The sequence below is a fragment of the Pseudophryne corroboree genome, unplaced genomic scaffold, assembly GCF_028390025.1.
Source record: "Pseudophryne corroboree isolate aPseCor3 unplaced genomic scaffold, aPseCor3.hap2 scaffold_1817, whole genome shotgun sequence".
NCBI lineage: Eukaryota > Metazoa > Chordata > Amphibia > Anura > Myobatrachidae > Pseudophryne > Pseudophryne corroboree.
In genome coordinates this window covers 13,727-27,375 of record NW_026968454.1, presented here as the reverse complement: position 1 = coordinate 27,375, position 13,649 = coordinate 13,727, and the positions used below count along the sequence as shown (strand labels likewise).

At 44.6% G+C, this 13,649-nt stretch overlaps 12 non-coding genes and 2 pseudogenes across 12 annotated transcripts; 12 read left to right on the top strand and 2 right to left on the bottom strand.

Annotated features, from left to right (window-relative positions):
* Window positions 1-3,954: 3,954 nt before the first annotated feature.
* On the top strand, window positions 3,955-4,118 carry LOC135002953 (U1 spliceosomal RNA). Its single transcript, XR_010204050.1, has one exon. It is a non-coding gene; the product is annotated as a U1 spliceosomal RNA (small nuclear RNA).
* A 152-nt stretch (window positions 4,119-4,270) lies between these two features.
* Window positions 4,271-4,433, top strand: LOC135002958 (U1 spliceosomal RNA). The gene has a single exon (XR_010204055.1). It is a non-coding gene; the product is annotated as a U1 spliceosomal RNA (small nuclear RNA).
* A 661-nt stretch (window positions 4,434-5,094) lies between these two features.
* LOC135002954 (U1 spliceosomal RNA) lies at window positions 5,095-5,258 on the top strand. The gene has a single exon (XR_010204051.1). It is a non-coding gene; the product is annotated as a U1 spliceosomal RNA (small nuclear RNA).
* A 152-nt stretch (window positions 5,259-5,410) lies between these two features.
* Window positions 5,411-5,573, top strand: LOC135002960 (U1 spliceosomal RNA). The gene has a single exon (XR_010204056.1). It is a non-coding gene; the product is annotated as a U1 spliceosomal RNA (small nuclear RNA).
* A 671-nt stretch (window positions 5,574-6,244) lies between these two features.
* Window positions 6,245-6,408, top strand: LOC135002951 (U1 spliceosomal RNA). The gene has a single exon (XR_010204048.1). It is a non-coding gene; the product is annotated as a U1 spliceosomal RNA (small nuclear RNA).
* A 152-nt stretch (window positions 6,409-6,560) lies between these two features.
* LOC135002962 (U1 spliceosomal RNA) lies at window positions 6,561-6,723 on the top strand. The gene has a single exon (XR_010204058.1). It is a non-coding gene; the product is annotated as a U1 spliceosomal RNA (small nuclear RNA).
* A 671-nt stretch (window positions 6,724-7,394) lies between these two features.
* LOC135002955 (U1 spliceosomal RNA) lies at window positions 7,395-7,558 on the top strand. The gene has a single exon (XR_010204052.1). It is a non-coding gene; the product is annotated as a U1 spliceosomal RNA (small nuclear RNA).
* A 152-nt stretch (window positions 7,559-7,710) lies between these two features.
* On the top strand, window positions 7,711-7,873 carry LOC135002961 (U1 spliceosomal RNA). Its single transcript, XR_010204057.1, has one exon. It is a non-coding gene; the product is annotated as a U1 spliceosomal RNA (small nuclear RNA).
* A 671-nt stretch (window positions 7,874-8,544) lies between these two features.
* LOC135002952 (U1 spliceosomal RNA) lies at window positions 8,545-8,708 on the top strand. Its single transcript, XR_010204049.1, has one exon. It is a non-coding gene; the product is annotated as a U1 spliceosomal RNA (small nuclear RNA).
* Window positions 8,709-8,860: 152 nt separating this feature from the next.
* On the top strand, window positions 8,861-9,023 carry LOC135002957 (U1 spliceosomal RNA). Its single transcript, XR_010204054.1, has one exon. It is a non-coding gene; the product is annotated as a U1 spliceosomal RNA (small nuclear RNA).
* Window positions 9,024-9,685: 662 nt separating this feature from the next.
* Window positions 9,686-9,849, top strand: LOC135002965 (U1 spliceosomal RNA). Its single transcript, XR_010204059.1, has one exon. It is a non-coding gene; the product is annotated as a U1 spliceosomal RNA (small nuclear RNA).
* Window positions 9,850-10,001: 152 nt separating this feature from the next.
* LOC135002963 (U1 spliceosomal RNA) lies at window positions 10,002-10,143 on the top strand (annotated as a pseudogene).
* A 2,602-nt stretch (window positions 10,144-12,745) lies between these two features.
* Window positions 12,746-12,887, bottom strand: LOC135002964 (U1 spliceosomal RNA; annotated as a pseudogene).
* Window positions 12,888-13,039: 152 nt separating this feature from the next.
* On the bottom strand, window positions 13,040-13,203 carry LOC135002956 (U1 spliceosomal RNA). The gene has a single exon (XR_010204053.1). It is a non-coding gene; the product is annotated as a U1 spliceosomal RNA (small nuclear RNA).
* Window positions 13,204-13,649: the final 446 nt, after the last annotated feature.

Genomic DNA, 13,649 nt, shown 5'->3' with positions numbered 1-13,649 from the left:
GCGTCAGGTGCTGCGCGTGTACATGTGTGTGCCTCAGGTGCTGCACGTGTCTATGTGTGTGTGAGTAAGGCACTGCGTGTGTATGTGTGTGTCTGATGGTGTGCGTGTATATGTATGTGTCAGGTGCTGCGTGTATATGCATGTGTCAGGTGCTGCGTGTATATGCATGTGTCAGGTGCTGCGTGTATATGCATGTGTCAGGTGCTGCGTGTATATGCATGTGTCAGGTGCTGCGTGTATATGCATGTGTCAGGTGCTGCGTGTATATGCATGTGTCAGGTGCTGCGTGTATATGCATGTGTCAGGTGCTGCATGTTTATTTTATTGTGTCTGATGGTACGTGTGTGTGTGTCAGGTGCCGCACGTGTATATGTGTGTGTGTCAGGTGTTGCGCGTGTATGTGTGGGTCAGGTGCTGCATGTTTATTTTATTGTGTCTGATGCTACGTGTGTGTGTGTCAGGTGCCGCACGTGTATGTGTGTGTGTCAGGTGTTGCGCGTGTATGTGTGGGTCAGGTGCTGCATGTTTATTTTATTGTGTCTGATGCTACGTGTGTGTGTGTGTCAGGTGCCGCACGTGTATGTGTGTGTGTCAGGTGTTGCGCGTGTATGTGTGTGTCAGGTGCCGCGCGTGTATGTGTGTGTCAGGTGCCGTTCCCCTTCTTCCCATCCCAGCTCTCTCTGTAGAATACAGCTCTGCACCCAGAGAGAGGGAAAGACTAGGGGGCTGATCACTGCACTGCTCACTTTTTGGTCATGAGTTCGGCCTCCTGTTTCTTCCAGTGCTGTGTTCCTGCAGCCTAGCCCTCCCTGTTGTGCCAGAGAATCAGCCCTTCCTTCCCCTGACAGAGAGAAAACAAGGTGATATCTAATTAGCACACAGGTAAGGAATTAAGAAAATCTTTATTTAAGGGTGAAGATGTTTCTCACAAAATCGTTGCCCCAATGCATCATTGAAATTCAAGCTGGAAATATGATTTTAATATATCACTTGTACATTTTGTATTGCTCTTCTGGTGACAATGTAGTTTGTTTTTGTCAATTACCATTTTAATAATAGGGTAAAGAAAATTAAGTGGATTTTTGAAAGAAAACAATACTGTCAATATACTATTAAAACAAATTAAAATGGTAAAAGTTATTGTACTTTAAGTAAAAATAAAAGAGCCAAAATATCAATCCCAGTTTTGGATTACTTTAATTAACAAACAAAAAAATGCATATAGCAGAGGATAGTTTCAACCTGCCTACCTCTGGGTTATGGGCCCAGCATGCTTCCATTGCTGTACTCTGCTGCACATGTAAGTGCAAGAGATCCTGAAGCACTCACTCATCATGGGAAAGTACCAATGTGTTTCTTCGTTGGTTGATAGAAGAAACATTTTACAAAAACTCTCCAGATTATTGACTTTTTAAAGTTTTTCTAGGAAACGTTTTAGATGAATGCTTATTAGCATTTGTCAGTATGTACTTTTGCAAAGTGTCTCTGTGGCGCAATCAGTTAGTGTGTACGGCTATTAACCAAAAGGTTGGTGGTTCAATCCCACCCAGGGACGTAATTGACCTTGTTATCAGATTTTGGTGATCTTTAAGTAGACAAGTCAAATTTCATACCCCCTGTTATGGTGTAGGGTACCTGGCCTTCTCTGATGTAATCAGAGTTAGATTTGATTCAGTGATTTTATAAAAACATCTAGGAAGCACAATTTAGCAGTGGGTTGCAGAGAAAAAGAAATATGCTGGCAAAAAAATCAAATTGCGTGATTAAACAGCTCTTCATTTTCTGGCTTTATTTTTATGCTAACAAATTTGTTCTCTGAAAAGTGTCCACAAAGCCAAGTCTCTGATTAACACCTTTGTAGGGATGGTTTTTCACCTATTACTAAATTAAACTTGCTTCATTGGAAAGGCAGCAAGATGTATCCTCATTTCAATGTCTACTGAAATAATACAGGTTGACACCAGGAAACATTAACGCCACTGCATCCTTGCTGCTTTCTCATGTGGAAGTCTGTTTAATGTGAAAACAAGGTGATATCTAATTAGCACACAGGTAAGGAATTAAGAAAATCTTTATTTAAGGGTGAAGATGTTTCTCACAAAATTGTTGACCCAATGCATCATTGAAATTCAAGCTGGAAAGATGATTTTAATATATCACTTGTACATTTTGTATTGCTCTTCTGGTGACAATGTAGTTTGTTTTTGTCAATTACCATTTTAATAATAGGGTAAAGAAAATGAAGTGGATTTTTGAAAGAAAACAATACTGTCAATATACTATTAAAACAAATTAAAATGGTAAAAGTTATTGTACTTTAAGTAAAAATAAAAGAGACAAAATATCAATCCCAGTTTTGGATTACTTTAATTAACAAAAAAAATGCATATAGCAGAGGATAGTTTCAATCTGCCTACCTCTGGGTTATGGGCCCAGCATGCTTCCATTGCAGTATTCTGCTGCACATGTAAGTGCAAGAGATCCTGAAGCACTCACTCATCATGGGAAAGTACCAATGTGTTTCTTCGTTGGTTGATGGAAGAAACATCTTACAAAAACTCTCCAGATTATTGACTTTTTAAAGTTTTTCTAGGAAACGTTTTAGATGAATGCTTATTAGCCTTTGTCAGTATGGACTTTTGCAAAGTGTCTCTGTGGCGCAATCGGTTAGTGTGTTTGGCTATTAACCAAAAGGTTGGTGGTTCAATCTCACCCAGGGATGTAATTAACCTTGTGATCAAATTTTGGTGATATTTAAGTAGACAAGTCAAAATTTCAAACCTCCTCTTATGGTGTAGGGTACCTGGCCTTCTCTGATGTAATCAGAGTTAGATTTGATTCAGTGATTTTATAAAAAACAGCTAGGAAGCACAATTTAGCAGTGGGTTGCAGAGAAAAAAAATATGCTGGCAGAAAAATCCAATCGAGTGATTAAACAGCTCTTCATTTTCTGGCTTTATTTTTATGCTAACAAATTTGTTCTCTGAAAAGTGTCCACAAAGCCAAGTCTCTGATTAACACCTTTGTAAGGATGGTTTTTCACCTATTACTAAATTAAACTTGCTTCATTGGAAAGGCAGCAAGATGCATCCTCATTTCAATGTCTACTGAAATAATACAAGTTGACACCAGGAAACATTAACGCCACTGCATCCTTGCTGCTTTCTCATGTGGAAGTCTGTTTAATGTGAAAACAAGGTGATATCTAATTAGCACACAGGTAAGGAATTAAGAAAATCTTTATTTAAGGGTGAAGATGTTTCTCACAAAATTGTTGACCCAATGCAACATTGAAATTCAAGCTGGAAAGATGATTTTAATATATCACTTGTACATTTTGTATTGCTCTTCTGGTGACAATGTAGTTTGTTTTTGTCAATTACCATTTTAATAATAGGGTAAAGAAAATGAAGTGGATTTTTGAAAGAAAACAATACTGTCAATATACTATTAAAACAAATTAAAATGGTAAAAGTTATTGTACTTTAAGTAAAAATAAAAGAGACAAAATATCAATCCCAGTTTTGGATTACTTTAATTAACAAAAAAAAAATGCATATAGCAGAGGATAGTTTCAATCTGCCTACCTCTCGGTTATGAGCCCAGCATGCTTCCATTGCAGTACTCTGCTGCACATGTAAGTTCAAGAGATCCTGAAGCACTCACTCATCATGGGAAAGTACCAATGTGTTTCTTCGTTGGTTGATGGAAGAAACATCTTACAAAAACTCTCCAGATTATTGACTTTTTAAAGTTTTTCTAGGAAACGTTTTAGATGAATGCTTATTAGCCTTTGTCAGTATGGACTTTTGCAAAGTGTCTCTGTGGCGCAATCAGTTAGTATGTGCAGTTGTTGTCCCCAGATGAGAGTTCCCTTGTGTTGCCTCAGTTGAATCTCCTTTACTTGACAGAGATGTGCCTGAGCAGCGGCCCTCCCCAGCCCTATCCCAAATCATACTTATTTTGCATAGGAGATACCATGGTCATGAAAATTGTTCTCCCAGGGTGAGGTTCATTCATTGCATTCTGGGTATGCTGACCCCTGTGATTTCCCCAAATGTGGGAAACTCGACTGCATTATTTGTGGTAGTGGGGGACTGTGTTTGTGCTTTCCTCTGGTCAGCTCTGGTAAAAGTCAGATTTCTTTGTCTCAGATCTTCCTCTAGCCTTGTTCTTCTTTCGAGAGTTCCCTTGTGCTGCCTCAGTTGGATCTCCTTCACTTGACAGGGGGGTGCCCGAGCAGCGACCCTCCCCAGCTCTAGCCCAACTCCTACTTACCTGCCAGGTGAGATACTATGATCATGAAGGTGCTTCTCCCAGGGCAAGGCTCACCCATTGCACTCTGGGTGTGCTGCCCCTGTGATTTCCCCAAATGTGGGAAACTTGACTGCATAATTTGTGTTTCCACTGGTCGGCTTTCATATAATTCAGATCTCTTTGTCTAAGGTCTCTCTCCAGCCTAGTTTGCTGTCTGTTTCCACTTCTTTTTTTTTGAGCCCCTCCCTTCTATACCCTTGTGCACTATCCTGACTTCTCCTGTCTGCTTACTTTGTGCCTTCCAATGCACAATGCAAACTACAGGTAGTGCTGCATGGCCCACAACCTGTTACTTGCCTTACAGAGCAGCTCTGGAGCTGTTACAGTGCCAAGCTGCTGCAAGAAATCAGCTTGAATGCTGGGGCATTGCCAACATGAGCCCCACACCGAAGGAGGGTGGGGGTGTTTAATGCGAACTAAGGGTCATCCAAGCGCCGCAAAAGGCCGCCATGCCCTGCATACCCCTTTTCTCTTTTCATATGCAGATGAGGGTTCCAGCCAACTTTGGCCCACTGCTTGGATGACATCACTGTATGCAAATCCGTCTTCTGCAGACCTTCCCCCAGGAATGCTTGTACTAGTTGTTGCATTTGGTTTGTTGTTGGGGGTGCTTCAGTATTAGGCAGCCTTCTGCCCTCCCATGTTCATTTGAAAATATGTGTTCTCCCTGCAGTTGTTGTCCCCAGATGAGAGTTCCCTTGTGCTGCCTCAGTTGAATCTCCTTTACTTGACAGAGATATGCCTGAGCAGCGGCCCTCCCCAGCCCTATCCCAAATCATACTTATTTTGCATAGGAGTTACCATGGTCATGAAGATTGTTCTCCCAGGGTGAGGTTCATTCATTGCATTCTGGGTATGCTGACCCCTGTGATTTCCCCAAATGTGGGAAACTCGACTGCATTATTTGTGGTAGTGGGGGACTGTGTTTGTGCTTTCCTCTGGTCAGCTCTGGTAAAAGTCAGATTTCTTTGTCTCAGATCTTCCTCTAGCCTTGTTCTTCTTTCGAGAGTTCCCTTGTGCTGCCTCAGTTGGATCTCCTTCACTTGACAGGGGGGTGCCCGAGCAGCGACCCTCCCCAGCTCTAGCCCAACTCCTACTTACCTGCCAGGTGAGATACTATGATCAGGAAGGTGCTTCTCCCAGGGCAAGGCTCACCCATTGCACTCTGGGTGTGCTGCTCCTGCGATTTCCCCAAATGTGGGACACTTGACTGCATAATTTGTGTTTCCTCTGGTCGGCTCTCATATAATTCAGATCTCTTTGTCTCAGGTCTCTCTCCAGCCTAGTTTGCTGTCTGTTTCCACTTCTCTTTTCTTGAGCCGCTCCCTTCTATGCCCTTGCGCACTATCCTGACTTCTCCCGTCTGCTTACTTTGTGCCTTCCAACGCACAATGCGAACTACAGGTAGTGCTGCAGGGCCCACACCCTTTTAGTTGCCTTACAGAGCAGCTCTGGAGCTGTTACAGTGCCCAGCTGCTGCAAGAAATCAGCTGGAATGCTTCAGGGGCTGGGGCATTGCCAACATGAGCCCCACACCGAAGGAGGGTGGGGGTGTTTAATGCGAACTAAGGGTCATCCAAGCGCAGCAAAAGGCCGCCATGCCCTGCATACCCCTTTTCTCTTTTCATATGCAGATGAGGGTTCCAGCCAACTTTGGCCCACTGCTTGGATGACATCACTGTATGCAAATCCGTCTTCTGCAGACCTTCCCCCAGGAATGCTTGTACTAGTTGTTGCATTTGGTTTGTTGTTTGGGGGTGCTTCAGTATTAGGCAGCCTTCTACCCTCCCATGTTCATTTGAAAATATGTGTTCTCCCTGCAGTTGTTGTCCCCAGATGAGAGTTCCCTTGTGCTGCCTCAGTTGAATCTTCTTTACTTGACAGATATATGCCTGAGCAGCGGCCCTCCCCAGCCCTATCCCAAATCATACTTATTTTGCATAGGAGATACCATGGTCATGAAGATTGTTCTCCCAGGGTGAGGTTCATTCATTGCATTCTGGGTATGCTGACCCCTGTGATTTCCCCAAATGTGGGAAACTCGACTGCATTATTTGTGATAGTGGGGGACTGTGTTTGTGCTTTCCTCTGGTCAGCTCTGGTAAAAGTCAGATTTCTTTGTCTCAGATCTTCCTCTAGCCTTGTTCTTCTTTCGAGAGTTCCCTTGTGCTGCCTCAGTTGGATCTCCTTCACTTGACTGGGGGGTGCCCGAGCAGCGACCCTCCCCAGCTCTAGCCCAACTCCTACTTACCTGCCAGGTGAGATACTATGATCAGGAAGTTGCTACTCCCAGTGCAAGGCTCACCCATTGCACTCTGGGTGTGCTGCTCCTGCGATTTCCCCAAATGTGGGAAACTTGACTGCATAATTTGTGTTTCCCCTGGTCGGCTCTCGTATAATTCAGATCTCTTTGTCTCAGGTCTCTCTCCAGCCTAGTTTGCTGTCTGTTTCCACTTCTCTTTTCTTGAGCCGCTCCCTTCTATGCCCTTGCGCACTATCCTGACTTCTCCCGTCTGCTTACTTTGTGCTTTCCAATGCACAATGCAAACTACAGGTAGTGCTGCAGGGCCCACACCCTTTTACTTGCCTTACAGAGCAGCTCTGGGGATGTTACAGTGCCCGGCTGCTGCAAGAAATCAGCTTGAATGCTTCAGGGGCTGGGGCATAGCCAACATGAGCCCCACACCGAAGGAGGGTGGAGGTGTTTAATGCGAACTAGGGGTCATCCAAGCGCCGCAAAAGGCCGCCATGCCCTGCACGCACCTTTTCTCTTTTCATATGCAGACGAGGGTTGAAGCCAACTTTGACCCACTGCTTGGATGGCATTACCATATGCAAATCAATCTGCTGCAGGCCTTCCCCCAGGAATGCTTGCACTAGTTGTTGCATTTGGTTTGTTGTTTGGGGGTGCTTCAGTATTAGGCAGCCTTCTGCCCTCCCATGTTCATCTGAAAATATGTGTTCTCCCTGCAGTTGTTGTCCCCAGATGAGAGTTCCCTTGTGCTGCCTCAGTTGAATCTCCTTTACTTGACAGAGATGTGCCTGAGCAGCGGACCTCCCTAGCCCTATCTCAAATCATACTTATTTTGCATAGGAGATACCATGGTCAAGAAGATTGTTCCCCCAGGGTGAGGGTCATTCATTGCATTCTGGGTATGCTGACCCCTGTGATTTCCCCAAATGTGGGAAACTTGACTGCATTATTTGTAGTAGTGGAGGACTGTGTTTGTGCTTTCCTCTGGTCAGCTCTGGTAAAAGTCAGATTTCTTTGTCTCATTTCTTCCTCTAGCCTTATTCTTCTTTTGAGAGTTCCCTTGTGCTGCCTCAGTTGGATCTCCTTCACTTGACAGAGGGGTGCTTGAGCAGCGACCCTCCCCAGCTATAGCCCAACTCCTACTTACCTGCCAGGTGAGATACTATAATCATGAAGGTGCTTCTCCCAGGGCAAGGCTCACCCATTGCACTCTGGGTGTGCTGCTCCTGCGATTTCCCCAAATGTGGGACACTTGACTGCATAATTTGTGTTTCCCCTGGTCGGCTCTCGTATAATTCAGATCTCTTTGTCTCAGGTCTCTCTCCAGCCTAGTTTGCTGTCTGTTTCCACTTCTCTTTTCTTGAGCCGCTCCCTTCTATGCCCTTGCGCACTATCCTGACTTCTCCCGTCTGCTTACTTTGTGCCTTCCAATGCACAATGCGAACTACAGGTAGTGCTGCAGGACCCACACCCTTTAACTTGCCTTACAGAGCAGCTATGGAGCTGTTACAGTGCCCAGATACTGCAAGAAATCAGCTTGAATGCTTCAGGGGCTGGGGCATTGCCAACATGAGCCCCACACCGAAGGAGGGTGGGGGTGTTTAATGCGAACTAAGGGTCATCCAAGCGCCGCAAAAGGCCGCCATGCCCTGCATACCCCTTTTCTCTTTTCATATGCAGATGAGGGTTCCAGCCAACTTTGGCCCACTGCTTGGATGACATCACTGTATGCAAATCCGTCTTCTGCAGACCTTCCCCCAGGAATGCTTGTACTAGTTGTTGCATTTGGTTTGTTGTTTGGGGGTGCTTCAGTATTAGGCAGCCTTCTGCCCTCCCATGTTCATTTGAAAATATGTGTTCTCCCTGCAGTTGTTGTCCCCAGATGAGAGTTCCCTTGTGTTGCCTCAGTTGAATCTCCTTTACTTGACAGAGATGTGCCTGAGCAGCGGCCCTCCCCAGCCCTATCCCAAATCATACTTATTTTGCATAGGAGATACCATGGTCATGAAAATTGTTCTCCCAGGGTGAGGTTCATTCATTGCATTCTGGGTATGCTGACCCCTGTGATTTCCCCAAATGTGGGAAACTCGACTGCATTATTTGTGGTAGTGGGGGACTGTGTTTGTGCTTTCCTCTGGTCAGCTCTGGTAAAAGTCAGATTTCTTTGTCTCAGATCTTCCTCTAGCCTTGTTCTTCTTTCGAGAGTTCCCTTGTGCTGCCTCAGTTGGATCTCCTTCACTTGACAGGGGGGTGCCCGAGCAGCGACCCTCCCCAGCTCTAGCCCAACTCCTACTTACCTGCCAGGTGAGATACTATGATCATGAAGGTGCTTCTCCCAGGGCAAGGCTCACCCATTGCACTCTGGGTGTGCTGCCCCTGTGATTTCCCCAAATGTGGGAAACTTGACTGCATAATTTGTGTTTCCACTGGTCGGCTTTCATATAATTCAGATCTCTTTGTCTAAGGTCTCTCTCCAGCCTAGTTTGCTGTCTGTTTCCACTTCTTTTTTTTTGAGCCCCTCCCTTCTATACCCTTGTGCACTATCCTGACTTCTCCTGTCTGCTTACTTTGTGCCTTCCAATGCACAATGCAAACTACAGGTAGTGCTGCATGGCCCACAACCTGTTACTTGCCTTACAGAGCAGCTCTGGAGCTGTTACAGTGCCAAGCTGCTGCAAGAAATCAGCTTGAATGCTGGGGCATTGCCAACATGAGCCCCACACCGAAGGAGGGTGGGGGTGTTTAATGCGAACTAAGGGTCATCCAAGCGCCGCAAAAGGCCGCCATGCCCTGCATACCCCTTTTCTCTTTTCATATGCAGATGAGGGTTCCAGCCAACTTTGGCCCACTGCTTGGATGACATCACTGTATGCAAATCCGTCTTCTGCAGACCTTCCCCCAGGAATGCTTGTACTAGTTGTTGCATTTGGTTTGTTGTTTGGGGGTGCTTCAGTATTAGGCAGCCTTCTGCCCTCCCATGTTCATTTGAAAATATGTGTTCTCCCTGCAGTTGTTGTCCCCAGATGAGAGTTCCCTTGTGCTGCCTCAGTTGAATCTCCTTTACTTGACAGAGATATGCCTGAGCAGCGGCCCTCCCCAGCCCTATCCCAAATCATACTTATTTTGCATAGGAGATACCATGGTCATGAAGATTGTTCTCCCAGGGTGAGGTTCATTCATTGCATTCTGGGTATGCTGACCCCTGTGATTTCCCCAAATGTGGGAAACTCGACTGCATTATTTGTGGTAGTGGGGGACTGTGTTTGTGCTTTCCTCTGGTCAGCTCTGGTAAAAGTCAGATTTCTTTGTCTCAGATCTTCCTCTAGCCTTGTTCTTCTTTCGAGAGTTCCCTTGTGCTGCCTCAGTTGGATCTCCTTCACTTGACAGGGGGGTGCCCGAGCAGCGACCCTCCCCAGCTCTAGCCCAACTCCTACTTACCTGCCAGGTGAGATACTATGATCATGTAGGTGCTTCTCCCAGGGCAAGGCTCACCCATTGCACTCTGGGTGTGCTGCCCCTTTGAATTCCCCAAATGTGGGAAACTTGACTGCATAATTTGTGTTTCCCCTGGTCGGCTCTCATATAATTCAGATCTCTTTGTCTCAGGTCTCTCTCCAGCCTAGTTTGCTGACTGTTTCCACTTCTCTTTTCTTGAGCCGCTCCCTTCTATGCCCTTGCGCACTACCCTGACTTCTCCCGTCTGCTTACTTTGTGCCTTCCAACGCACAATGCGAACTACAGGTAGTGCTGCAGGGCCCACACCCTTTTAGTTGCCTTACAGAGCAGCTCTGGAGCTGTTACAGTGCCCAGCTGCTGCAAGAAATCAGCTTGAATGCTTCAGGGGCTGGGGCATGGCCAACATGAGCCCCACACCGAAGGAGGGTGGGGGTGTTTAATGCGAACTAGGGGTCATCCAAGCGCAGCAAAAGGCCGCCATGCCCTGCATACCCCTTTTCTCTTTTCATATGCAGATAAGGGTTCCAGCCAACTTTGGCCCACTGCTTGGATGACATCACCGTATGCAATTCCATCTTCTGCAGACCTTCCCCAAGGAATGCTTGTACTAGTTGTTGCATTTGGTTTGTTGTTTGGGGGTGCTTCAGTATTAGGCAGCCTTCTGCCCTCCCATGTTCATCTGAAAATATGTGTTCTCCCTGCAGTTGTTGTCCCCAGATGAGAGTTCCCTTGTGCTGCCTCAGTTGAATCTCCTTTACTTGACAAGGGAGGCATTTTGGATTTTTTCTTTGGGTACCCCTACACCTGATGGTCTGATTGAGAGCATCGAACTGAACAACATTGGCAGTCTCTGAAGATTTTATCTATTGATTTACCTATTATATTATTTATTGAATATCCATTTATTGTATGTTTAATAAATAAACAAAATTATTAGAAGTAGCTATTTTGGGAACAGCATTCCTCTTAGTATGAAACTGTATAATCCTGTTGTGTGTGTTCCTTTAAAGTTCTTTAGTAAAATCCACTAGTAATGATGAACATCAGATTTCTTCCTCCATCCTCTTTTTACACTTTCTCTTGGTTCTATATATATATATTTTTTATTTTTTTTCCCTCCTTCTCCCAAAAGGCCCCCCTCCCTCCCCCCCCCCCCCTCCCTGTTTTAAATTTTTACATCTTTAAATCTTTAAATCTTCGAATCCTTAAATTGTCTGTTTAATAATTATTCTTTCTTCAATTCTTTTTGTTGTTTAAGCAGCAATGTAATTATATCAGGGGTTAAAATAATGAAATATAGAAATAATATTAACAAAAATTAAAGGTAAAAATGAATTGATAGAATGATCCCATTAAAAGTAAATAAATAATATGGATGTTAAGATGAGCGGGTTGGATTCGAACATGGGACTCGCTGCATAGAGTGCAGGTGATGTTTCCCCTGCGCCACAAGAGCTGCTTTAGTAGTGGGTTGGATTTATGTTACCCTAAAAGGTTTTATATAAGTAAATGGGGATCCTTAGTGCTGGGTCTCTGAATTATGTGTATGTGATTATAGAGATGAGGTATTGATTGAAAGATTAGAGGTTAATCTGTATATAGATTATATATTTTCTGTTATTTTTTAAACCACCTTGTTGCTTATTTTATTATTATTTTTAATCACCATGTTGCTTATTTTTATATTATGAAATGCCTTTATATGTGCAATTGCAATTAGAAAGTTGTTCCATATGTGAGTCATTACATGTATGCATCCAATTAGTACATGTATATATCCAATCAACTAATTAGTAATGCTATTGGTCCGGTGCATTTTAAAAAGAGCCTGCTAGGCTGCTGATGTATCCTCTGACGAAACCGCTCTTGGATAACAGCGGAGAAACGCGTAAGGAAGGTGACTACCAGACACTCTGATTGCTGAGATATAAGCCCATTCATGAACGAGCTACATCACGGCGGACGTCTGATGTAAAGACAGCGGTGAAGGGGAAAAAGCAATTTGAGACCGAGCAAAAGGAGGTCTCTACCCCACGGCAGGGAGGAATATCCCGACCGCGAGAGCCAATAAGATCCAGCCACGGTTAACGACTGAGGCAGCATAAGGAAACTCTCATCTGGGGACAACAACTGCAGGGAGAACACATATTTTCAGATGAACATGGGAGGGCAGAAGGCTGCCTAATACTGAAGCACCCCCAAACAACAAACCAAATGCAACAACTAGTGCAAGCATTCCTGGGGGAAGGCCTGCAGCAGATGGATTTGCATATGGTGATGTCATCCAAGCAGTGGGTCAAAGTTGGCGTCAACCCTCGTCTGCATATGAAAAGAGAAAAGGGGCGTGCAGGGCATGGCGGCCTTTTGCGGCGCTTGGATGACCCCTAGTTCACATTAAACACCTCCACCCTCCTTCGGTGTGGGGCTCATGTTGGCTATGCCCCAGCCCCTGAAGCATTCAAGCTGATTTCTTGCAGCAGCTGGGCACTGTAACAGCTCCAGAGCTGCTCTGTAAGGCAACTAAAAGGGCGTGGGCCCTGCAGCACTACCTGTAGTTTGTATTGTGCGTTGGAAGGCACAAAGTAAGCAGACTGGAGAAGTCAGGATAGTGAGCAAGGGCATAGAAGGGAGTGGCTCAAGAAAAGAGAAGTGGAAACAGACAGCAAACTAGGCTGGAGAGAGACCTGAGACAAAGAGATCTATATTATACGAGAGCCGACCAGGGGAAACACAAATTATGCAGTCAAGTGTCCAACATTTGGGGAAACCGCAGGAGCAGCACACCCAGAGTGCAATGGGTGAGCCTTGCCCTGGGAGAAGCACCTTCATGATCATAGTATCTCACCTGGCAGGTAAGTAGGAGTTGGGCTAGAGCTGGGGAGGGTCGCTGCTCGGGCACCCCCCTGTCAAGTGAAGGAGATCCAACTGAGGCAGCACAAGGGAACTCTCGAAAGAAGAACAAGGCTAGAGGAAGATCTGAGATAAAGAAATCTGACTTTTACCAGAGCTGACCAGAGGAAAGCACAAACACAGTACCTCACTACCACAAATAATGCAGTCCAGTTTCCCACATTTGGGGAAATCACAGGGATCAGCATACCCAGAATGCAATGAATGAACCTCACCCTGGGAGAACAATCTTCATGACCATGGTATCTCCTATGCAAAATAAGTATGATTTGAGATAGGGCTGGGGAGGGCTGCTGCTCAGGCACATCTCTGTCAAGAATTTATAAAGTCTATACATATATATAACCAAATGTCAATATATATATATATATAGAACCCAGCGCTCCTATCAAAACTTATCTATTTCACCAATTTGTTGCTTATTTAATCTTTATACATCTATTAATTTTTACCATATATTATAAAATGCTGCTCCCATAGTTAGTACTGTTCTACCAATAATAAACCAAATTTTAAAGATAATCACACTTGTTATCAAGGGAGCGCAAAAAATAGAATATACAAGCTCTTTATTTTAAAAAAAATATATATAGACAGAAGAAACCCACATTCAACAAAATACAATGGAGTCAACATATATAGGCACCACTATCCATATCTAAATGTAATCAGTATCTATTTCATATTGCCCTTGATGACAACGGAATGTCTA